Source organism: Tachysurus fulvidraco, chromosome 9 (genome assembly GCF_022655615.1).
Source record: "Tachysurus fulvidraco isolate hzauxx_2018 chromosome 9, HZAU_PFXX_2.0, whole genome shotgun sequence".
NCBI classification, from domain to species: domain Eukaryota; kingdom Metazoa; phylum Chordata; class Actinopteri; order Siluriformes; family Bagridae; genus Tachysurus; species Tachysurus fulvidraco.
Window position 1 is genome coordinate 19216548 of NC_062526.1, and position 24646 is coordinate 19241193.

Here is a 24646-nt window from a genome sequence, read left to right on the forward strand (position 1 = left end):
GTCCAAAAACGCTGACTAAGACTAAATTAACATGCATTATTGTTGATGAAAAAAAAGACGAGACGAAAATGTCGAAAAGATAAAATCCCTCTTCATTTTCGTCTACAATTGTCTCTGCTTTTTCATCAGCTGTTATGCCTTTAAAATATTCAGAACGAGTTCGCAGCTTTGCGCTGTTTAGTGTGTTCGTAGAAAGAATCCTAGAAAGTCCTGAGCGCAAGTCCACCGTCTAGGCGGCTTTTTGTGTTAAATGATATTTCCTGTCGCTCTGCAGACGCTTTTATTGTACATGACAGCTTATGTCCCGATGACCGGTCTCTGCATTACGATTAAAAGCGGTATCAATAAAGTAAAAAATGTGATGTGCAGTCAAGTTCGAGTGTATGTACTGTTTAAACGACTGTTCTCAACTTCTCACTGATACTTTTGTGATTCGCGGACTGTAAATAGGTTGTATTTTAGGCCCACAGTAAAGTAAAAAGCTATTCTTTTCAGTTTTCTGAGTATATTTATTTTCTTTCTGATTTGAACAGAACATAAGACACAAGCAACTAAAACAGTTTTAAAAACATTTGTACTTAAGTTGTCAGTCGGAAGTCTGTTTGGCCCTAGCTTATCACGGTCGCCGTCGTGAGAACGAGCACACCACCGCTAGGAGGCCGATCGAGTGCATCAACTTCATGTGTAACTTCATTGTAAACTTTTTAAGCATTAAATCCTCTAAATACACGGGTAAATTATATTACTGTTTGAAAGTCTAGACTTCAGGATTTTTATTAGCGCACACACAAAGCATAATATGATTTCTATAGGCAGTCATAGTAATTGAACCATTTGATAGCCACAGAAAGTAGGTGGCGCTAGTTCGATCTGTTTACTCACTTTAAACGCTAGTCTTTAAATTTCCCTTCTTCACATTGTCACTAATGTTAATGTATTTTCCAAAACCAATGCTTGTAAAAATCTCCCAAGAGTCCAAGGAACTGGAATATGTAAGCCGTTTAATTCCAAAACGCTTTGCTCGCCTCACAACGAATTAAGTCTTTGACCGGAAAACTGAATACACAGGTTCACTACGCCTCCTTTGTTGACTCCTACTTCTCATTGGAGGCTTACAAAACTTGTCAAAAACGCATTAGATTTGTTGGTCCGAGGGTCTTCTAAGAATCAAACAAGCCCTCTCATGAGCCAACCAGTGCCTGTGGTGTGCAGAGATAGTGCAGCTAAGAAGCCAAATGAGGGCTCTCCATGCTATGTGGGTTGACCCTCCCTTTGACTGACAATGGCTCCCTCCAATAGCGATTTGATGTTTCACGAGCATCATAGGCTCTTTAGCCAATAAGGAGACGATTCCAACGAGAGGCAACATGATACATCTGGTGAGTTCGGGCTGTGCAATGAGAATGCGCATATTAATTTTTTTCAACTTTATTGCGCAATTCTCAAACTTTTCACACTCTCACGCCTCAGGGTGTCAGTTTACAGGCACTTTTTCACAACAGACTTCTAGGCAGAGGGGTTCTCTTTATTCTAGGACTTTTGAACCAAGGTGGGTATGTCATCTAGGCTCAAAATCATGAAAATGGACAGTTAAGAGGCTAAGATACCTTGAGTCGACTAAAACTAGACTAAAATGACGAGACTTTTAGTCGACTAAAACTTGACTAACAAAAAAAGATATGTGAATGACTAAATATGACTAAAACTAACGAGGACATTTGGCACAAGACTAAGACTAAGAGTAAATTAAAAATAGGTGACGAAATTAACATAACTTTTGACTGCCTGGGAATTGGTTTTGCTGTGCGCATGTCGGCGCTCAGACGGCAGTTGTACAGGTATTATTTGCCCCCCTTTCCTGCCCATATTGTCTGAATCATCCGAGGAAGCGCAAGCGAGCCGACACATCATCGTACAGTTTCTGTCACGCAACGTCAGAGATAAAATCTGGAGAATGCCAGAACCTCTGCCATTCTCAAAGAAAAGAAGATCCGAATTTTTGAAGACTTAACCCAAGTCACCAAAGATGCCAGGACCAAACTTTGGCCACTTGTCCAACGAGTGCGAAAAGAAGGGAAAGGTGTCAGAAGCCCCTTCGCTTATATTGACAGTAAAAGGATTTCTGCAAGTGATCAGATAGGCTGACAGATGCAGTGGCATCTTCACCGGTATTTCGGCACACCAGTTGACCGCTGGTACTTACAGGTGCTATCGGCCGATCATGGGCTCGTTCTGAAGAAGTTTGAGAGGAACGAAAGTGTGAATAAACAGACAAAAATATAAAAAGAAAGATAAGCGAGAAAGACTTGTACTCATGCCCTTGCAACTGTTCTTTTGTGTTGCAGAGTCAGGAAAGTTGAAAAACTGTGATTTCTTTAACATGCTAGATCAAAAACTCTCATATGCATTAGGTAAATATCCTTCTGCCTTCCTGATTTTAATATAACAATGAATAATATGTTAGATAGGTACCTCCAAGGAAAGCAGTTTCTCCAAATTCAAATCCTCTAGCATTTATGGATAGATCTGACTTAGTTGACATCTGGAGAGAAATGTATCCAGATGTGATCCAATACACCTGGAGTAATAAAGACTGTTCAAGACGATCAAGAGTTGATTATTGGTTGATTTCTAAAACATTAAGTATTAATTATATCTCTGTTAATATTAGCAACAGCCCACTGACTGACCACAAAGCTATTTATTTCTTAGTTAATTTATTACAAACTATAGCAATTCCTACCTCCAAAACGTTGGCAGGGGTGTCAAACTCAAATACACAGTGGGCCAAAATTTAAAATTTAAACAAAGCCACGGGCCAACGTTGAACCAATGAACCTTTAAATATGGAACCAAACAAGTTTTTCTTTAATATTGAATATGGAACAAGCAACGCTTATATAACTTAATAGTGCAGACATGCAAAATCGAACCTCAAAATATAAAAAAAACATATCAATGGCATATTAAATTAAATTTAAATAAAAATTGTATGCCTCTTTTCTATTTGCAGCCTTCTGAGGTAAATATCAAAATAAACTTTTTTCCACAGGCTAATAAATTTGAAAATAAAATAACAACAATGAATGAATCGACCATTCAGGCCTTTGAGTAGCAAGAAAAAGTGCATAAAGAAAATGTTAATTATTGCCCAGTTTGCAACACACTGATCTAATCTGATGTGCCTAAGCCAGATATCTGGCATCTTTTCTTGGATGCTAGTTCATCAATGTCTGGGCTCAGGCTCTGAGCTGTGGAAACCCTCAGTATCGAACGAAGGTGTTCATCAGTCAGACGACTCCTGTGAGATGTTTTTGTCATCTTCATCAAGGAGAAAAGTTGCTCACATAGATAAGTGCTGCGAACAGGGAGAGCAATTGAGCAGCTTGGGTGCTGAGGCATTGTGTCAGGGATGAACTGTGGAAACTGTGCGGCGCCAACAGCATCATACTTTGACTTCAACGTGTCATTACACTGGAGTTCAATCAGCTCCATTTGGAGGTGGTTTGGTGCGTTTTCCACATCAACTGCGAAGGGATTACTAAGCAGTTGAAATCTACATTTCTGGACATCAAAGTCGGCAAATCACTGGCTAAACTCAGTGCCGAGTACACTGAGTTTTTCAGCAAACTGTGCGCACACTGCAGTAGAGATCTGTGTTTTTATGGTTTGGCAGCAGAGAAAATGGTTAAGGTTTCCTTGCAGCATCTGTTTCTCCCACAGGCACAATTTAGATTTAAAAGCTCTCACTGCTGCATACATGTCTGTGATGATGCGTCCCCGCCCCTGCAGCTGCAGGTTCAGCACATCGAGATGGCTTGAGATGTCACACAGAAAGGCCAGCTCACACAGAAACTTTTGCTCCCGGAGCTCTGCTGTGTCCTTCCCTTTGCTTTGCAGAAACGGACACTATTATTCCCTCACGCAAGCTCGAAAAATCTGTTCAGTACTTCCTTCCTTCCGCTGGCTTAACCATCTACCTCTGCGGTGATACGGGCACGTCGGCATATTCAGGAAACCCCACACTCGGTTAGAAAAGACTCTTAAAACTGGCGGTGATGATGTGTGTGATTTCAGACCTTGGCCTCTTAAACAGTGATTCGTGATTCTTGATGTATGATGCAGTGATAAACAGATAGCTCACCTGCACAATTCTCTTCCCGCATCTTTTCCCGAATCCTGCCCACCAGTCCATTCTTTTTACCTCTTATCGCTGGCGCACCATCTGTGGTTAATCCCACAAGTTTATCCCATGGCAGCTTCATTTCAGTTACACATTTGCAAACCTCCTCAAAGATTTCCTTCCCTGTGGTTGTGCCATGCATGGATTTAAATCCCAAAAGCTCCTCCGTAACACACAGATTTGAGTCCACTCCACGGATGAACACTGACAGCTGCGCAGTATCAGATGCGTCGGTGCTCTCGTCCACAACAAGTGAGAAAGAAACGAAACCTTTTCCCTTTTTCCATCAGCTGGTCATGAAGATTGGTGGCAAGTTCACATGTGCGCTCAGCTACTATGTTCCTGCTCAGGCTCACGTTTGAAAAGGCTTGTTTTTTCTCTGGGCACACTTGGTCACAAACTTTCATCATGCACTTTTTTATAAACTCTCCCTCATTAAAAGGCCGGGCTGATTTTGCGATTTATGCTGCCACAATATAACTAGCCTTTACAGCAGCCTCACATTGTGATGTGGCTTTTTTGAATACATTGTGTTGTGAAACCAAACTTCTTTTCATCTCCTCTGCTTTCTGGCTCCTTTGAGTCATGTCCAGGTTCTTATACTTGTTCTGGTGTTTCGTTTCATTGTGTCGTCTAATGTTGTACTCCTTAGTTACAGACACGTTGCCTCCACAAACAAGACAAACAGGTCTGTCTTTTACATATGTAAACAGATATTCTGCCTCCCACCTGTCCAGAAAAGTTCTGTTTTCTTTTTTTCCATTTTTGGGAATGGGTAACACGGTGACAGTTATATAGTATATGGTCGCGGCGTGGTCTGGGAGAGAGACACACGGGGAGGCGGGGTGAGCGGGGGCTTTCCTGCACGGATCGCTACCGAGTTGAGCACGTAATGAAAGGCGCGGAGGCGGTGCTAAGTTGGCGGGTTGAGCAGTCGTGTTTTCCGAGGCTTGTGATAGTTGTTCCCAAAAGTTTGACTAAATAGAGTATTTCCAACAATTTATGCCAAGATGTCTGCACAAAAACTGATTAAACCTGCCAAGCTGAAATTAGACCCCAAAGGTAAAGTTCTGACGCCTAATATCGTAAAGAAAGATGAGGCCAGAGAAACGGAGCATGACTACGCGATGGAGGTTACTGTGCTAAATAAAAGAGAACGAGGTGCTGGTTCCCGTCCTTCAACGCCATGTAAAACGCCGGCGGAAAAAAGAGTGAAGCCAACGGTTGAAAGTGAGAAGGTTGAGATTTCTAATGAAACTATTCTGGAGGCAATTTTAAATCTGGAAAAGAGGGTGGACGAGAAGTTGGCGGATTTAAGTGAACAAGCCAAGCAGAGTAGCGCCATGATTGTAAGCTTAACGAAGGCGATTCAGTTCAACACGGAAAGAGGTAAATGAGTGCAAGAAAGAGTTAAGGACTTGGAGACACAGAATGAACATCTGCGCAAGGACAATTGTGTTCTTAAGGAGAGAGTGAGAGAACAAGAAAGATATAGAATGAAGTGGTGTCTCCGTATCAAAGGCATAGAAGAGAGAAAAGACGAAGATATCAGGTTGCATGTCATCCAGTTACTCAGTAAAATTGCACCTGAGATGGACGTAAAAATGGATGAGGCTGTTGACATAGTCCATAGGCTGGGCAGAAGGATGGACAATAAAAACAGAAATGTCATTGTGCTGTTCACTCAAAGGCGGGTAAAAGATGGAATCTGGCGTCGCACCAAAACTTCTCTTATCTGCAAGACGGAAGGAGTTCGATTTGCCGAGATGCTTCCGAGGGAGGATTTGGAAGACCGACGAAAGCTGTGGCCTCAAATTGATCAAGCAAGGCGGGCAGGGAAACTTGCCTTTTTTCGCGGTCCATGCGGTTTCATAGATGGACGACGGATCGAAGTTGACGGATGAAGTGATACGTTTCAAATGGTCAGGTAGTTGGTAACTTTTCAATGGGACACGGGAGCTCTATCTAAGGCTTCGGTTCACACAGAGACTGAGTTACTAGTAGTTGTTCAATTTGTGTTTTACTAGTTCTCTTCGGCTGTGTTGTTGTAGTTGTTTTTTTTTTTTTGGTTTGTTTTACATTGAGGATTAAGGACAAAATTATTTTTAGTTCACTGAATGTTCGGGGCTTAAAGGACACTGTTAAAAGAAAAGCTGTTTTTTTTATTTTGTAAAGGGCAAACGGCTAACTGTGTGTTTCTACAAGAGACTCATTCTTCAGATTTGGATGTTTCTTTTTGGACTAATCAATGGGGTGACAAGATATTTTTCAGTCATGGTTCAAATCGTTCCGGAGGAGTCGCAATATGTTTCAATAAATGTCCTGGAGAAGTCATCACTTATAAAGCTGATGAAGGCAGTCACTGGTTGATGGTGGTACTTAAAATTGATGTTCTTTTTTTATTTTAATTAATATTTATGGCTTTAACAATGCAGCCCAGAACCAAAAATTAGTTGAAGACATTTCAATGATAATTTCAGAAACCAAAGTTTTGTACCCATCTGATAATGTTTTAGTTGGAGGGGATTGGAATATGGTTCCAGACGAATGGAAAGATAGATGGCCTCCTAGACTTGACAAGGGACGGTTCAATATAAGTGTGGATTTTTTGAAAACAGAAAATAATTTAAACGATGTTTGGAGATATTTAAATCCTGAAATTGAAGGTTTTTCATGGTTTATGCCTAATGGGGAGAACAAGTCTAGAATTGATTATTGGATGGTCAGTGACAACATTTTAAAGTATACTTCTCAATCTACAATGTCTAAAGCACCACTAACAGATCATTGCTTTATAGATCTTGTTTTAGAACCTAAATTAAAGCAGTTTAGAAACAAAGATTACTGGAAGTTCAATGCCTTTCTTTTACATAATGAGGAATTCTGCAATAGAATCAAAGAATTAATAAAGGCTATAGAGAGAGATGATTCTTTTGATTGTAATATAAGTAAATGGGAATTTCTTAAATTTAAAATGAGGGAATTTTCTATTACTTTCTCTAAGAAACTAAACAAAGAAAAAAGGGAATATGAAAGGAATTTAATTTGTGAAATAAGTCAGTGTTGTAACAAACCAATTTTAAACAATTATGAAAAGGAGAAGGTGATGGAGCTTCAATGTAAATTAGATCATTTGTATCTCGAGAGGGCACAAGGTGCTTATATAAGATCCCGTGCCAAATGGATTGAGGACGGTGCAAAGAACTCTTCATATTTTAGTAATTTAGAAAAAAGCAGACAACAAAGAAATACTATAAGTAGTTTAATGATCCGAGAAGAGGAATGCAAAGATTTTAGAAGAATCGAAAAAGAAGTGTTCCAGTTCTATTCAAAACTTTATTCTTCAGATTTCTCCACAGATGAGTCAGATCTCTTTTTTGCTAAAATTCAAAACAATATTCCACATATCGAGAGCTCATTTAAAGTCTTGTGTGATTTAGATCTTAAGATTGAAGAATTGGATTCAGTGGTGGAGAGGATGCCTTTAAATAAATCCCCAGGGACAGATGGACTCTCTAACAATTTTTTAAAAATTTTCTGGGGAGATCTAAGAAAATTATTATTTAATTCCCTACTAGAATGTATTGAAAGAAAAGATCTGATAGAAAGTATGAAACAAGGCTTAATTACATTGATTCCCAAAAGTGGCAAGGATAAAAGATTTTTAGACAATTTGAGGCCTATCACTTTGCTTAACACAGATTATAAAAATTTTTCTGGGGCTATTGCTGCGAGGCTAAAAAAGGGTATTGCTACTATAATTAGTGAGACACAATCTGGGTTTATGGGAGGAAGGTCAATCCATAATAATATTAGATTGGTGTTAGATCTAATTGACTATAGTGATGTGGTTCAAGGCAGTGGGTTTCTTATTCTCTTAGATTTTTACAAAGCATTTGATGTGGTGGAACATCCATTTATTTTGAAAACTTTGCAGCATTTTGGTTTTGGAATAAGATTTATAAATTTAATTAAAATGTTATACAACGGAATAAATAGCTCTGTAGCTCTTGGTCATGGAACCTGCACAAGATTCCCAGTTAAAAGGGGGATTCGTCAAGGATGTGGTAGCTCACCATTGCTATTCATTATGGTTGCAGAGCTTTTATCTATATTGATAAAAAATAATGGTATTGAAGGTTTAACAGTGTTGAATAGACAAATAATTATAAGTCAGTTTGCTGAAGACACAATGTTGTTTTTAAAAGATGAACACCAAATTTCGCTAGCCTTACATGCTGTTAGTCAGTTTGCTAAAGCCTCAGGGTTGCATTTGAATCTTAAAAAATGTGAAATGATAACATTACATGACTTCCCGTTACAGTCATTATTTGATATTCAAATTAAGAGGGAAGTTAAATATTTAAGGATAATTATTTCTAAAGATAGAGAAACAATGGAGAGTAAAAATGTGTTGCATACTGTAGATAAATGTAAATCTATACTAAATAGATGGCTACAGAGGGATCTTTCAATTTTTGGAAGAGTTCTTTTGTCTAAAATGGATGGTTTGTCCAGATTAATCTACCCAGCCTTCTCATTGCCCATATAGACACGAATGATTAAATTAATAAATAGGGTGAATTTCAATTTTATTTGGAGGAATAAATGTCATTATATTAGAAAGGATGATATGATTAAAAATTATGAAGAAGGTGGTGTGAATGCGATTGATTTTGACATTATGAATGGGGTTTTGAAATTGAAGTGGTTAAAGTCCTTTATTCAAAATAGTCACTCCTTTTGGTTTATTGTCCCCAATGCAATTTTTTGCAAATTGGGTGGAATACAATTTTTTTTACGCTGCGACTTTGAGTGTACCTCGCTACCAGTTAAACTTTCAACCTTTCATCAGCAAGTGCTGCTGTATTGGAGACTATATTGTTTAAACATAACTTCACTCCTCACAACACTCCAGTTTGGAATAACAGATATATAAGTTTCGGCAGAAAATCTGTATAGTTTGAGGAATGGAATGCCAAAGTGTAGCGATTTTGGCTCGCAAAGCAAGGTAAATATTTATAAGCAACTATAACGTGTTATAGTGACTTCCAAATATTTTAACCTAAGTTGAAATTAACGGTACTGGAATTAACGTTACGCTTATTTGGTCTGTTCGTCCGCCGAACAGGCCGTGTAACCTTTATTAATTCTATGAAGGCGGTATCTTCCCGGCCAAGAAAGATTCGCTCTCCTTTTACTGTATACCGTAATTTAAATTAAATTAACTTAATAGAGCATGTAGTTCAGACCAGATATTGCAGGTACCTTAATTTGTGAGCGAGACTCAGAGACAAATCACCTGTGGCTCAAAATTATGACATTTAATGAATGAGACAAACACAACATAAAACTAACTACACAAACAAACAAAAGAAATAGGGAAAACGAAAATGAAAATAAAATAAAGTAAAAGAAATTAAAATTGGGGAAAGGGAGGAAGAGACTGGAAAGAAGAAACTAGAGAAAGGAAGGAAAGGAATTGGCAAGCTTAGACTTCAAAATTAAATCACACCCTAACTGGGAAATCATCACAGAAACTTAAATTCACCTTAAGATTCAATGAAAGATTCCTACTTAAAATTACGCATCTAAATTGGTTGGTAGAGGAAACGGTTACTTGCATTGGCTTACTGAACAAGAGTCCGGATGCAACAGAGAAATCTCTGAAAAGTCAGTTAGGGTGGGGTCAGACGTTCTTCCAAGTTCTCCTGAAGATCAGAGCAGTTGTTGTTCTTGGAAGTGAAGCTTGCTGGAACTTCGTTGAAGGAAGATGGAGTCGTCTTGAAGCTGTTCCGAATGTCTGACCACGGATTAGTGGTGTTTCTGACAATTTAAAGGTCGCGAACTCCACCCATCTTTGGGGAGATGACCAATACTTCGGTCAGGATTTTGGAGGGGAAAACTCCCTTTGTTTCAGGTGTCTGTGGGCGTGGTTTAGCCATCAAACTTTTAGATGACTTTAAAGTTTGATCCAGAGTGTATTAAGATGGTATGGTGCCTTTCGTGCTCAAATAAAATACACCAGTGCTTGAAAAATGAGTAACCGATAATTTTGTGGTCATTTGGATACTAAACATGAAGGGTAATGACGGTATGAAGGCAGCGGTACATTATATACATAGATCATTAATCAAGGCAAAGATAAAGGCAAAGAAACAAAAATGAAACATAAACAAGATGCACTTTCATTAGGGAAGTAAAAAGAAAACGATAGCTTCGTATACATTCTGACATCAGACCTTAAAGGGGCATACGGCATTAGAACAGGCATACATTAACATGCCATGATCAGTAAGATATGATGATAGAGTATAACAGATTTTAAAATACAATGTTGTTTTCTGACACATGAATAAAATACACCCTTGTCAGGAAATTAAGGAGCAAATAATTTTAAGTCAGGCAAGCCTTAAAAGAAGAAACACATTACAAAAAGGGTTATAAGAATGAGAACCTTAGAGTACCTTATCTTGGGTTTTATTAGTAAAAGGAATGTCTCATTGTGTTGTGTGTGTGTGTGTGTGTGTGTGTGTGTGTGTGTGTGTGTGTGTGTGTGTGTGTGTGTGTGTGTGTGTGTGTGAGAGAGAGAGTTCTGTTTGCAGACCCCAATGAGCCGCATGGGGTTATCTGGTCTTTGTGGAGGCTCCAGACATTCTGGAGCCAGGTGTGTGTGTAAAACTGGGTTGCTCATCGGTTAATTGAGGAGTAGATGTTGAAATTTAGGGTGCCTGGGACATGAAATCTAAAATGACAGGGAAAGACGCTACAAAAGGGATTTGGGCGGTGGCCCATTTCTTAGATGATAATGGAAATGTGTTACTGTACACAGAATTTTGTGAGAAATACCAACTGCAGTGCTCTGTTAATGTTTATAATAGAATGATTAGAGCTATGCCAATTGTTGTAAGATTAATGGTTAGAGAAGACATTTTGTTCTCCAAGGTCTCCCCAGAATTGAGGCAGCTCTCCTTAGAAGGTTGTGAATTTTGTGACAAAAAATGCACAAACAGAGTCATTAGAAAACTAATTTTACATGCTTATTATCCAAATCCTATTAAACGGGTCTACATGCTTATGGATTTTGGTACCTCTGAAATTAAAAAAATAAGAAAAAAAATTTGTCTTTCCCCCTCCCTCCTAAAGCTAAAGAGGTGAATTTCAAAATTTTAAATGAGATTTATCCCACCAACGAATTTTTAAGATTGAAATTTAATCTGGATGTGAATAATTGTGTTTTTTGTGAAACAAATATTGAAAATTTAGAGCATGTGTTCTTCTTTTGTGATATGGTGCAACCTTTTTGGAGAGAGATGCAAAACTGGTTATGGTCTATGGAGGTTGAACTCCCTCCCCTTAATGTGAAGATAATTAGGTTTGGTATCTTTTTGGAAAACAAAGAGTTTGATTTTATTTGTAATTTTTTGTTATGTCTTGGGAAGTTTTTCATTCATAAGTGCAGATGGTTTAAATCTAGACCTAACTTTAACCAGTGGATGAATGAGGTCAGACTCTTATGTGAAGCCTTAAGATTAGTTAAACACACAAAAGCCCTCAAATTGATTTCTCTGTTAAACAAAAATAAACTAATTTAAAATAAAGCCCTTTTTTGATTTATTTTGATACATATATTTATTTACTCATTAGTATTATTTTGTTTAATTTATTTTATTTTTGTCTTTTTCATTTTCTTATTTTTTTGTCTGTTTGTTTTATTGTGATCTATGTTTGTTATTGGTTGTGCTCAACCTATGGCTGATTATTGTAATGTTCCTTGTGATTTGATTACGTACCTTGTTTGTTTGTTTGCTTTATTAATTCTTTGATATGATGTTATAAACCCGCTAAAGCTGTTCAAAGCAATAAAGGAAGTGATAGGACTGGTTGTAAGTGTGAAGAAGTTGAGAGATGATGGTAGACTGATAATATATTGTAAGGACAGTATGCAACAAAAAAGGGCTGCAGGAGTTAAGGCGATCATGGAGCAAAGGGTGTTTTGTTCAATTCAAGAAGAAAGGAAATGGGTTAGAGGGGTAATAACAGGGATTCCCACAGAGGTTAATGTTGAAGACATCAGGAAAGGTCTTACAGGAGCAGCAGTGATTGATGTAAAAAGGGGGGACAGTCTCTCAGTAATGATTCATTTTGATGAGGAAAAACTGACAAGTAAAATCATGTTGGGGTATATGAGTTGTTCAGTTAGACTCTATATACCCCCACCTCTAAGATGTTTTAAATGCCAAAAGTTCAGTCATGTAGCAGCGGTGTGTAGAGGCAAACAGAGGGGTGTGAGATGTGGTGGAGAACATGAATATGGAAAATGTGGGCAAGAGGTTAAACCCAAGTGTTGTAATTGTGGCGGTGATCACAGTGCGGGATATGGAGGATATAGTGTGAGGAAACATGCGGCTCAAGTACAAAATGTTAGAATTCAGGAAGGAGTGTCATACTCTGGGGCACTAAAAAAAGTAATTTGGAATCAGGAGAAAAAAACTAAAGAGATCATTCAATGGAAGACAGTAATGGCAAAGGAAAGTACAAAAGAGAAAGTTGGGATTAAGGATAACGTTGCATTTGTTACTTTTATGGCTGAAGTAGTGAACTGTTCAACACAAACTGAAAGCTGGACAGAAAGAATCAAAATTATAATCAAAGCAGCAGAAAAGTATCTAGAGATCGAAGGTATTTCAGTGGATAGGATTAATAAGAAATTAAAGATGCAAACTACACACAGCCGGGGTGTGGTGGTAAATAATGGTGGTGTTAATACTCCAGTGGAATGCTAGAAGCTTAATAGCTAATGGGCAGGAGTTTAAAAAGTTCAGTTCTGATTTAGAGAATAAACCTGACATAATGTGTTCAGGAAAACCTGGCTCAAACCCCTATTTAATTTTGTATTACAAGGATATCTTGTAGTCCAGAAAGATAGGAAACAAGGTATTGGAGGTGCGATACATTTGTAAAACATGGTGTGGGATACAGTAGGAAAGTCTGAGAGAGTGTAGACAAAGAGGTGTTTGTGACGGAAGTTTGGGAAGGGAATCAAAGTATTGGAGTAATACATTTTTATAATCCATGTGAAAAGTTAAGTAAGGGAGTATTGGAAAAGATAAGAGGTAACACAAACCAATATATGGTGTGGTGTGGTGTGGTGTGGTGTGGTGTGGTGTGGTGATTTCATATGGTGAAATCTGGTGTGGTGATTTCAATGCACATAATACCCTATGGGGGAGGGTTAAAACAGATTATAATGGGCAGATTGTTGAGGACATGTTAGATTGTGGGGACGGTTAGTGTGTGTTAATAATGGAAGTATTTGACATAATACAAGGACATGAGTCAGTTTTAGATATTACCCTGGTGTCAGAAAACCTAGCAAGGAAATGTGAATGGAACATTAATAAACAGAGTACAATGGGTAGTGATCACTATCCTATATGGTGCACATTTGGTATGGATATTACCCAAACTTTAGAGGAAATAATCCTGAGATGGAAATTTAATGAAGCCAACTGGGAACTTTATACAGAATTGTGTCATAAATGATACTAGATGTAGAAAGCATTGAAGAGTTAAGTAAGGAAATAAGTGAAGTGTTAAGAAATATGGCAGAGGAAGTAATAGGAAAAAAGAAAAGTATAAATAGTAAGAAAGCTGTACCATGGTGGAATGAAGAATGTAGTAAAGCAGTAAGGGAAAGCAATAAAGCGATGAAGAAAGCCAGAAAATCTGTATTGTTCAGTGTGTACATTAATTATAAGAGAGCACAGGCAGTAGTGTGGAGAGAAGTAAGAAAAGCAAAAAGAAATTACTGGAGAGGTTTTTGTAACAGAATAGGAGAAGATATTGAAATTGGTGAAATTTGAATATGATTCGGAAGATGGGAGGGATTCGGAGAAGTAGCACTTTACCAGTATTAGTGAGTCATGGGAAAATAACAATAAATGAAAGTGATAAAGCAGAGATGTTAGTAGAAACTTTCGCAAAGGTACACAGTAGTGATAATTTGTCAGAGAGTATGAGGAGGTAAAGGGAACAGAATGGTAGGGAGAAGTGTCATATATATATGTAAAGAAGAATTTATCTGGAGTTTAATTTATTCGAGTTAAAGAAAGCACTGGTGGGGGTTAAGCGTACGTCTCCAGGCAAGGACGACACATCCTATGAGATGATTTCGCATTTATCGGATTTATCTTTGAGTATGATTCTTAGACTTTTTAACAAAATATGGGGATCAGGGAATCTGCCTGCAGATTGGAAGCATGGGGTAATAGTCAATAGCCAAACCAGGGAAAGACCGCTCCCAGCCAATTAACTATAGACCTATTGCGCTGACATCAAATTTCTGTAAAGTTATGAAGAGAATGGTAATGAATAGATTGACGTATGTAATTGAAAGTAGAAACATTTTTTTAGCATGTCAGAGTGGATTTAGAAAAGGGAGTAATACGATGGATGCAATATCGTGTTTGGAATCTGAAATTCGAAAAGCTCAAATTAATAAAGAAGTTTTAGTGGGAGTGTTTTTTGATGTAGAAAAAGCCTATGATATGCTGTGGAAAGAGGGGCTGCTGATGAAACTGGAAAGCTTGGAAATCGGTGGAAGGATGTATAACTGGATTATGAGTTTCTTATTTGGAAGAACGATTCAAGTAAGAATAGGAGTAAGGGTCTGTGTTATCTAAAATCCTTCCGATTGTGAAAGGAACTCCCCAGGGAAGTGTGAGCAGCCCTATTCTTTTTAATTTAATGATTAATGACATCTATCATACTGTAGATAATGGAATAGGAAGGTCACTATATGCTGATGAAGGAGCACTATGGAAAAGGGGCGAAATGTTCTATTTGTAGAAAATAAGATTTAAAAAGCAGTAAACGAGGTGGAGAATTGGGCAAATAAGTGGGGATTTCGATTTTCTGTGGCAAAAACGCAAGTGATGTGCTTTTCGAAAAAGAAGAACACTCCAGCTTGAATATTGAAATGTACGGGCATAAGTTGGAACAAGTAAAGGTAGTAAGGTTTTTGGGAATGTGGATGGATTCTAAATTACATTTTAGAACACATTCAGAAACTGATAGAAAAATGCAAAAAAGGAATGAATGTATTAAGGTGCTTGTCAGGAGGAAAGTGGGGAGCAACGTGTCGGTCTGTGAAAAGAATTTATTGTGCTGTGATTAGGTCAAACATTGATTATGGATATTTAATACACAGTTCTGTGAGCAAAACATTACTTAAGATTGAGGTAATTCAAAATCAGGCTTTGCGAATTAGTTGCGGTGCGTTTAGATCGTCCCCGGTAGCCTCACTACAAGTAGAAATGGGAGAACTGCCTCTAGAACTGCGCAGGCTTCAGCTGAGACTAAGGTACTGGTATGGTGTTAAGGGTCATCTGGAAAATCATCCAGTTAGATTGATTTTGAAAGAATGTTGGGAACATGAGTACAGGGAAATAACAAGCCTTGGTTGGACAGTAAGGAAGGAAGTGAACAAGTTGGAGCGGAAAAATCATGATATTGCTCCTTCTGTTGCTTTACCAGCAATCCCACCGGGGTTGTTTCATAACCCTGTAATAGATTTACGAGAGTATTACGATGTGCTACAGGTATTTACTGATGGTTCTAAGGATCCAGGATCTGAAAGGACTGCAGCAGCAGTATATATCCCTGCTCTGGAGACAAAGATTGCAAAAAGACTTTCAGATCAGGTGTCAGTTTTTGCCTCCGAACTTTTAGCTATCATACTAGCCCTACAGTGGATAGAAGAAGTCCAACCAGAAAGAACGGTGATTTGTAGTGACTCAATGGCAGCCCTCACTAGGAAGTGGAAAATCCGAATCAAGACAAGACTTAATATTAGAAATCTTTCAGAGTCTGTTTAGAACTAGGCAGCTGAAGGTGGAGGTAAACTTTCTTTGGCTACCTGCTCATGTTGGTGTGGATAGAAATGAAATGGCGGACCTGCTAGCGAAGAAAGCTTTGAATCATTCTCAGATAGACATTAAGGTAGCTTTGAGTAGAGCTGAATTCAAGGCAGTGATTTCATCAGAAGTATATAAAAGATGGCAGGAAGTATGGAATAGTGGGACTAAATGAAGACATCTCTTCCAGATACAGGAGAATGTTGGAATTGAGAGGAAAAGATTGGGAAATAGAAAGAAGGATGTCGTCATCACGAGATTAAGAATTGGACATACTGCACTAAACCATAATCTCTTTAGAATAGGAAAGCATGAATTGACACGATTGACTGGACTGGGGACACAGAACAGAGATAAAAGCAGTGACCTCAACGATACCATGTAAAATTCTCCATTGTAAATCTGCAGGTGTTTTCGTTAATGGTGGCTTATAGAGTGACCTCCACTCTGGAAGCTCCACCTCACTCAAACTGAGGACAGTGTGCCCGGGTGTGTCCACTCTCTCTCTGAGTGACATCATATTAAAGCTTTAACACATGCTTTGTACATCGTTTTTCCAGAGATATTAAAACATGTTCATGTTTGTAGTGGACCAAAAAGTGACCAGTGCCCAGTGGTTAAGGTGCTGTACTACAAATCGGAAAAGTGAAAGTGACGTGACATATGGCTAAGTACAGTGACCCATACTCAGAATTCGTTCTCTGTATTTAACCCATCCAAAGTGCACACACACAGCAGTGAACACACACACACCGTGAACACACACCCGGAGCAGTGGGCAGCCATTTATGCCGCGGCGCCCAGGGAGCAGTTGGTGGGATTCGGTGCCTTGCTCAAGGGCACCTCAGTCGTGGTCGGCCAGAGACTCGATCCCACAACCTTAGGGTTAGGAGTCAGACTGTCTAACCATTAGGCCACAAGTTCAATTCCCAGGTCCACCAGGCTGCCACTTCTGTGCTCCTGAGCAAGGCCCTTAACCCTCAGTTGCTCAGTTATATAAAATGAGATAAAAATGTAAGTCGCTCTGGATAAGAGCGTCTGCTAAAACGCTGGAAATATAATGTAAATGTAGATTGCCTGGGGGAAGAAACTGTTGTTGTGCTGGTATTTGAAGCTCTTGGATGTGAGGGATCCAGAGTGATTTTCTGAACGTTTGAAGCAGACAGGGATTTCACACAGCTTCAGTGATCTGTTGAAGATCTGTGTGAAGATGAGGGTCAGCTGGTCTGCACAGGTTTTCAGACAGGTTGGTGTCACCCCATCTGGGCCTGGTGCCTTTCTTCTTTTGTTCTTTCTGAAGACCTGGTGCATATCATCTACACTGATCTGGAGGGGGGGGGGTTACTGGAGGTGTTAAAGGTTGTGTAAAAAGATGATCAGAATGGGGGAAATCATTCAGATTTTCAGTTTTTATGTTTTGGTTTTGGGATGGTGTCTTGAAGTTGGTGATGGCTTTCAAACATTTCCAGACTGAAGCCGTCATTAGAGAGGAACTGAACCTCTAAACTTTTAGCCTAACCCTTCATAACCACTCTAATCTGCTTATTCAGTGTGTCCCTGGCCTGATTGTACAAGACCCTGTCTCCAGTCTTTTAAAATAAGATAGCAATTCCTCCACTAGCGGAGATATTATGGCTTAAAAACTACGGCCAGCCGACTACTGTGTCCAGTCAACTGCATTTTTAACATCATTATGGGTTTCCTGTGCAAATAGTCCATCTGTTCTTTTTTGCATCAATTGCTATTCTTTGCTTTACTAGGCTTGTTAAGGCAAAAGGTTTCTGGGAAACAGATTGAATATAATCTTCCAGTGTGTCTGAAATGAAAAAATAGTCAATATGTGACTGTTTAAACTGATCTTTGTTACATAAGTTGGTTTGGATTTTTATGACATCAAATATATATTAACCCTAAACCCAAGTACACATTGCTTATTTCACCAGTAACATCATGTTTCGGTGGCCATCTAGCCATTATTTCATTATTTACACAGTTAAAATCCCCTCCCCATATTATTTTAGTATCATTGAATTTATTTCTAATTTGTATCAATTTAAATTCAATAGTAAAAAAACAAAACACATTTTGTTGTTTGTTCTTAGTGGCGTATGAATTCAACAAGTGACTGATCTACACTTACTCGTAATATTACCAATCTTCCGGAATTGTCTCTCTCATGGCTAAGATCATGACCTTTAAACTAAATAAAAACGATGTCTGGAGTGCTGTTGTACTGCAAAGTTTAGCTCCAACACTGAAAATACAAATGTTCATGTGTGTTTGATTACTTTTGGAACTAAACCTGAAGGACAACAGCTCTCCAGGACCGACACTGCCTACTCCGTTATAACAAAATTCATACACAATCAAAAAGTGACTAGTGCCCAGTGGTTAAGGTGCTGGACGACTAATCGGAAGGTTGTGAGTTTGATTCCTTTGTCCACCAGGCTGCCACTTCTGGGCTCCTGAGCAAGGCCCTTAACCCTCAATTGCTCAGTTATATAAAATGAGATAAAAATGTTGCACTTCCTGCTGCTGACCAACTTTATGGAGATGCAGATTTTAATTTATGACCTTAAACCCATAGAAAATCTATGGTGTATTGTGAAGAGGAAGATGTGATATGCCAGACCCAACAATGCAGAAGAGCTGAAGGCCACTAACAGAGCAACCTGGGCTCTCATAACACCTGAGCAGTGCCACAGACTGATCGACTCAATGCCACGCTGTATTGCTGCAGTAATTCAGGCAAAAGGAGCCCTAACTAAGTATTAAGTGCTTTACATGCTCATACTTTTCATGTTCATACTTTTTAGTTGGCCCAAATTTCTAAAAATCCTTTCTTTGTATTGGTCTTAAGTAATATTCTAATTTTCTGAGATACTGAATTTGGGATTTTCCTTAGTTGTCACTTATCATCAAAATGAAAATAAATAAACATTTGAAATATATCCGTCTGTGTGTAATGAATGAATATAATATACAAGTTTCACTTTTTGAACAGAATTAGTGAAATAAATTGACTTTTTGATGATATTTTAATCATAAGCACTTATATATTTATTTAAAAAGTTTTGTTGGTTTGTTTAAAGACATAAAGCTCATGCTGTGGTATTTGGGTATTTAACCTGAGGGCTGTAGCAGTAAATCAGTGAAAAAGAGATATTGTGATATGAACACAGTCTGATCCACATGTCCGGTATGTATGTTAGTATTATGTGGAAGTGTGTATGGTTATGGTGAAGGTTCTGCCTTATTCCTGCAGGAAGAGGGAGTGAAGTAGCTCATGAGGAAGGTGATGATGATGATGTGACTTTACTCCTGGTCTTTCGCTCTTTGGCATTTCTATTAGATTCAGCTCCATATTTAGAGTTTGTGAACATTAAGGCTTATTAATAAATGTAATTAGTGCAGTGGATTATATGGAATGTTATTCTTCATTACAATATTTTGTCACTCAGTTCTGCAGAGTTTTATATGTGGTGTGGCCAAGGTTACTTTGGGTGTCCAAAGTCCATGACAGTATCAGTGTAAAATACTGCAGTGCAATCTCTCTCTTTCGAGCACACACACACACACACACACACACACACACACACACACACACACACACACACACACACACACACACACACACACACACACACACACACTCTGTTGAATATATTATCTGGGTATATAATAAGTGTTGAACATCCCAAATATTTTCAGATAATAAAGCTTAAGCACCAAGAACAATGGGATAAGAAAGTGTATTACAGAAATTGGTTTATGAAAATATACATGTACAAAAAAATTAAACATACAAAATATCAGAAATTGCAGAAATTGACTTGGAAAGATACAAATATAATTTTGGTGCCCATCAATTTACAACATAGACATACTGTACATTAGAAATCCTAAAACATTAAAACAATATGTCTGTGGTTTTGGTGCAAACTGGCAAAATGTTTCACAAACTCATCCATGTTGAGGAACCGTGACCTCCATGACTCAAAACTAAGAACTCCTAGGTGATATAGCCTGTCATCAACCTTTGTAGTTCTGAGGGGAGTTTTAATCCGTTTTAAAGCTGAGAAGCTTCTCTCACAAGAAGCAGTGCTGACTGGTGTGACAACAGAAATCTTACAAAAAAAGAGCTCATGGAACACGTCTTTATAAGCTTCTAGAAACACAACAAATTCAAGGAGAGTAGATGGTCCATCTCTTCCACTTTTCTCCCTCCTATCAAGAAGTTGCTTAGTTTGATGATCCTCATGTGTGAGGTCCTCTAAATTTGACCCAAAGGTCTGAGCAAAAGCGAAAACGGGTTCCTCACTTAAAAATGTTGTGCTCTTTGGGTTAAGATACTGGATCTCTGCATTATTTCACAATTCTTTAAAAACGCCTCTGCAGCTCAGCTGTGAGACTGTCAGGCACTTGATAAAATAAAGCTCCTTTTAAGCTCTTACCATTACTCTGGTCTCTGTTTAGATGCTAACTGCATTTCATTGGCTCTGTACATGTACCTTGCACAATGACAATAAAGTTGAATCGAATCTAATCTTCTTTGTCCCACATTGCTCATCATCAATGAATCATGAAATCTTATGCTTGTTTTAGGTTGTTTTCTATGCACTGTTTGTATGCTTATTTTGCACTGATCTGAAACCTCTTTAACCTCTGTCCACTGTTCTCTAAAGTAAACCTCACAGCCCTTGCCAGGTCAAGAGAGCTTGATTGGAGCATGTAAGAAAGATAAAACTTTACAAAAGGTAACCAAAAGCCCTATGAAATGTATATCTATCTAAGAAAGAATTCCCCTTGCCTCCACTGATCTATCGGCACTATATTTAAGTAGCACTCTACACTATCCTGTAGCACTCACAGCACTGCTGAAAGCCTGTCTCTCAGATTACGGCATGCCCACCTTACTTACACGCCTAAGCTTACCTCGGTAAGCCTCAGCAGTTCCCTGGGCTGCTGCTGTGGATACAGCTCTTTCTAAACTGCAAGCCAGTGGTGATCAACATTATAACTTTGTTTCTGGTTCATATGTTTCTGCAGGAGAGCAAAATAACTGCCTCAGGCACTGATTTTATAACATCAACAAGAACCAGGTTCAAACAATGTGCATTACAGAGCACATCAAATGCAAATCTTGCATTACTTTTTATCCGTGCAGACAAACCTGAATGCTTTCCGCTCGTGACGGATGCACAGTCATAGTCTTGACTTCACAAAATTATTTCTGTTGTCCAGTCCATGTTTTTCAGGGCAATCAGTTATGATTTTTGTGAAACCTGCTGCATCTAAGTTTTCACCTGACTGAAAGTGTAAAAAGCTTTCAAGGATTGCCCTTTTGTAGTAATATCTCATAACTAAAGACAACTCCCTTTGTTCATTAAATCTTTGGTTTCATCTACAATCACACCAAAAACCTCACTTTCTTTTACTTCTCTTATGTTTCACTTTGTACTCTTCCAGCCAAGACCTCCAAAATTTCATTCTGGATTTGGTGGCTTGTGTACTTAGCATTGTCACAGGCATTCATCCTTTTTTCTATGAGAAGGTCATGCTTTGCTATTTCTTCTAATATTGTCATAAAGTTTCCCTTGTTGTGAGAGTCATCAGACTCCTGACGCATATCTGGTGCTTGATGTGGTTGGTTGGGGCTCTGAGACGTCTCCTGGCAGCTCTGGTTCAATGTCAGAGCTCTTTGTGCCATCACTTAATACATCTATTACAATAACAAAAGTACAATCAACATTTTAAAGTAAAGCTTATTCTTACAAAATAATCATACCATCCATGATAACACCGGTATAATTTTTTACATTATTACAACGGTGTCATCTCGCAATATCAATGATATATCGACGGCTGCGACACAATGATGTATTGCACATTTACGTTCCTTTGCACGCACAGCAACAACACCTAAAAGCAAGAGCAGCATGTCAGCCTCCAATGACGAAGATTTAGTACCGAAAAAGGGAGCAACTTCAATAGTATGGAGGTGGTTTGGTTACAAGCGGTCAGACCTCAAACAAAGCACAAAAAAACAGAAAATAAAGTGTTACCTCTAAAGGTTGAAACACAATGAACTTGTTTCACCACTTGAAGCAAAACCACACCATCGATACAACCAGGCTATGAAAGTAAGTGAGGAGATGATACTAGCAGCTCGTGATGTGTGGCCCAAAAGTTATCAAATTACTCAACCGAGCATCGCTGGGGCACTCGCTAGTTGTGACTGTGATGTGTCTGCCACATGGATGGCTAGTTAACTCTTAGTGTTTACTTGTACAGTTCCAGCACCGACATTCTAACCTGACTTCCATTTTATGTTTGCACAAAGAATTAGAGGCAGTGCAAACGGTTTCAGCACTGATATTCTACCTCATTTGATTTAACTGTTACTGTTAAGTTTTAATAGCATTTTTATTTTATTTTTATTAACAGTAAGTGTTTTACATTTTGAAATTTTGTTTGGATTGTTGCTGTTTGTTTACATTTGTAAATAAATGTTTTTTCAATTTTATTAGGTGACAATATGTTGCAGGCTCCTGATAAGTTACAAGGTTAAATTACTTTAGTTACTGTTAAACTAAAGTGTTAAGGAGTTATGTTATTTAGGGAAACACTACCAACTCGTACCAAGGATAGTTTGTACTACTAACACTTTATGACAATAGATTAACACTTCAAATTAGGTAAATTAGGAAGCCTGTCATCGATGATGGCTCATTAGATGGAAAATGCCCTGTGCTGCTGCCTGCCAGCTGCAATTTCCAATAAAATGTTTGTATTATTTACTGTACATAAATATCATTATACCAAATATTCTTGAAATATCATGATGTAATTTTGAGGCTATATTGCCCACCCCTAGTGGCAATACGCACTACTAGAAGATGTGTAAGTCACTGCAGGTATAACAGCACAAGTTATGTGACTGCAGCATTTCTGATACACGTCATGTAATGGGGACAGCGTCAGAAACACACACACACACACCACACACACACACACACACACACCTCTGTATTAATCCCTCTTCCTGTATTATTTTACAGTCCACTTCGATGCCTAACTTCACCTACACAGGTGCTCGTCTCTGCAACTTCCTGTCTCATCACCTCGCACTCAGTCCAGCCAGTGGAAACTTCCGGCAACTGCTGCTAAAACGGTCACAGAGTTACTGTATACTGTACCATACTGTATAACACCACTGTGATCAGTGTGTAACAACTCTATAACGAGTGTGTAACGGGTCTATAATGAATCCTTTTAAAGAGAAGTAATCAGGGACTGACAGGGATGATGAGACATACAGGGACTAACACATATGACCTTGACCTCTTTGTGGAACATAAAGCCCGATCAACTCTCTACCTGCTAATTTTACCCTGTTGGCATGGTGGTGAGCCAGGCCATGTTTAAATGCAGACTGAACCAGAGATTTGTGGATCATGTGACAGTTGGACTGTTCTCAGATTGAACAGCTGCTGTAGGTGGAGGACTGTGGTGTGGGGAGATCGGGATTGGCTAGTGCAGGACAGGAATGGTACACCTGTTCCTAAAGTGTGTGTGTGTGTGTGTGTGTGTGTCCTGACAAACATATTTCCAAGTAATCATTCCATGTATAGTGTAGAGTTGGAAAGCTCATATTCAACGTGTGGGGTGGGGGAGATCTGGATTTACACAACTAACTGGTAGCATCAAAGAAAGACAGATGAAAAAGAAAGGCGGGTGAATGCGGGAGAGGGAAGGAGTGGTGATTTATGATGACTTTCAGTTTAATTACAGAGAATCTGCTATAGGGAGAGTCAGCTATATACAGTCGTCCATAAGACGCTGGATGCAGACTTCTGCGTGTCAGTAAACTACATACTGTATAACCTACGGACTATTTATAATTTATATAAAATTCTTGTTTATTAAACAATCTGTACACGTGGACTTACGAATACAGATTATTTGCCGTATACGTACGCTAAGTTTTTAAATGATCATCTAATAATGACAGCTCCATCTATCCAATTTGTAATAGTAGCATGTCATGTAAAATAATATTGTTGTTTATTGAGGTGTTCAAATTGTAAATGACAGAAAAGAGGAATTGCTTTCATAAATTGTTATGCGTATTCTGCATATAGGTAATGGGTGCACACTGTGTTGTCTGGTTCTCAGTTTTACATTGGTAATATATTATCCCACTTTATATAAAATAGTGTGTCCTGTAATACTTCGGTTATTAATTATGAGCTTCCATAGTCCAATATTTTAATCTCTGTATTACTCATCTCACTCACTCATTTTCTACCGCTTATCCGAACTACCTCGGGTCACGGGGAGCCTGTGCCTATCCCAGGCGTCATCTCTGTATTATTCATTAAGTAAAAAAAAAAAAAGTGTTGTGTAATTCTATGTGTAATTCTATGATGGCAACTTGGCGAAATATTTTGGCGAAGCTTTATGATATAGTCATATTATTTGGTTTGTATGTAAATGTGGGGACAAACCTGGAGATAGTTAAATGAACCTCTGCAGTGTGTAC

The 24646-nt window shown here is 38.5% G+C and overlaps 1 protein-coding gene across 16 annotated transcripts in view; it reads right to left on the reverse strand.

Annotated features, from left to right (window-relative positions):
* Positions 1-24646, reverse strand: part of LOC113637378 (interaptin-like) — a 482239-nt gene that overhangs the window by 242518 nt on the left and 215075 nt on the right. The window lies entirely within an intron of this gene.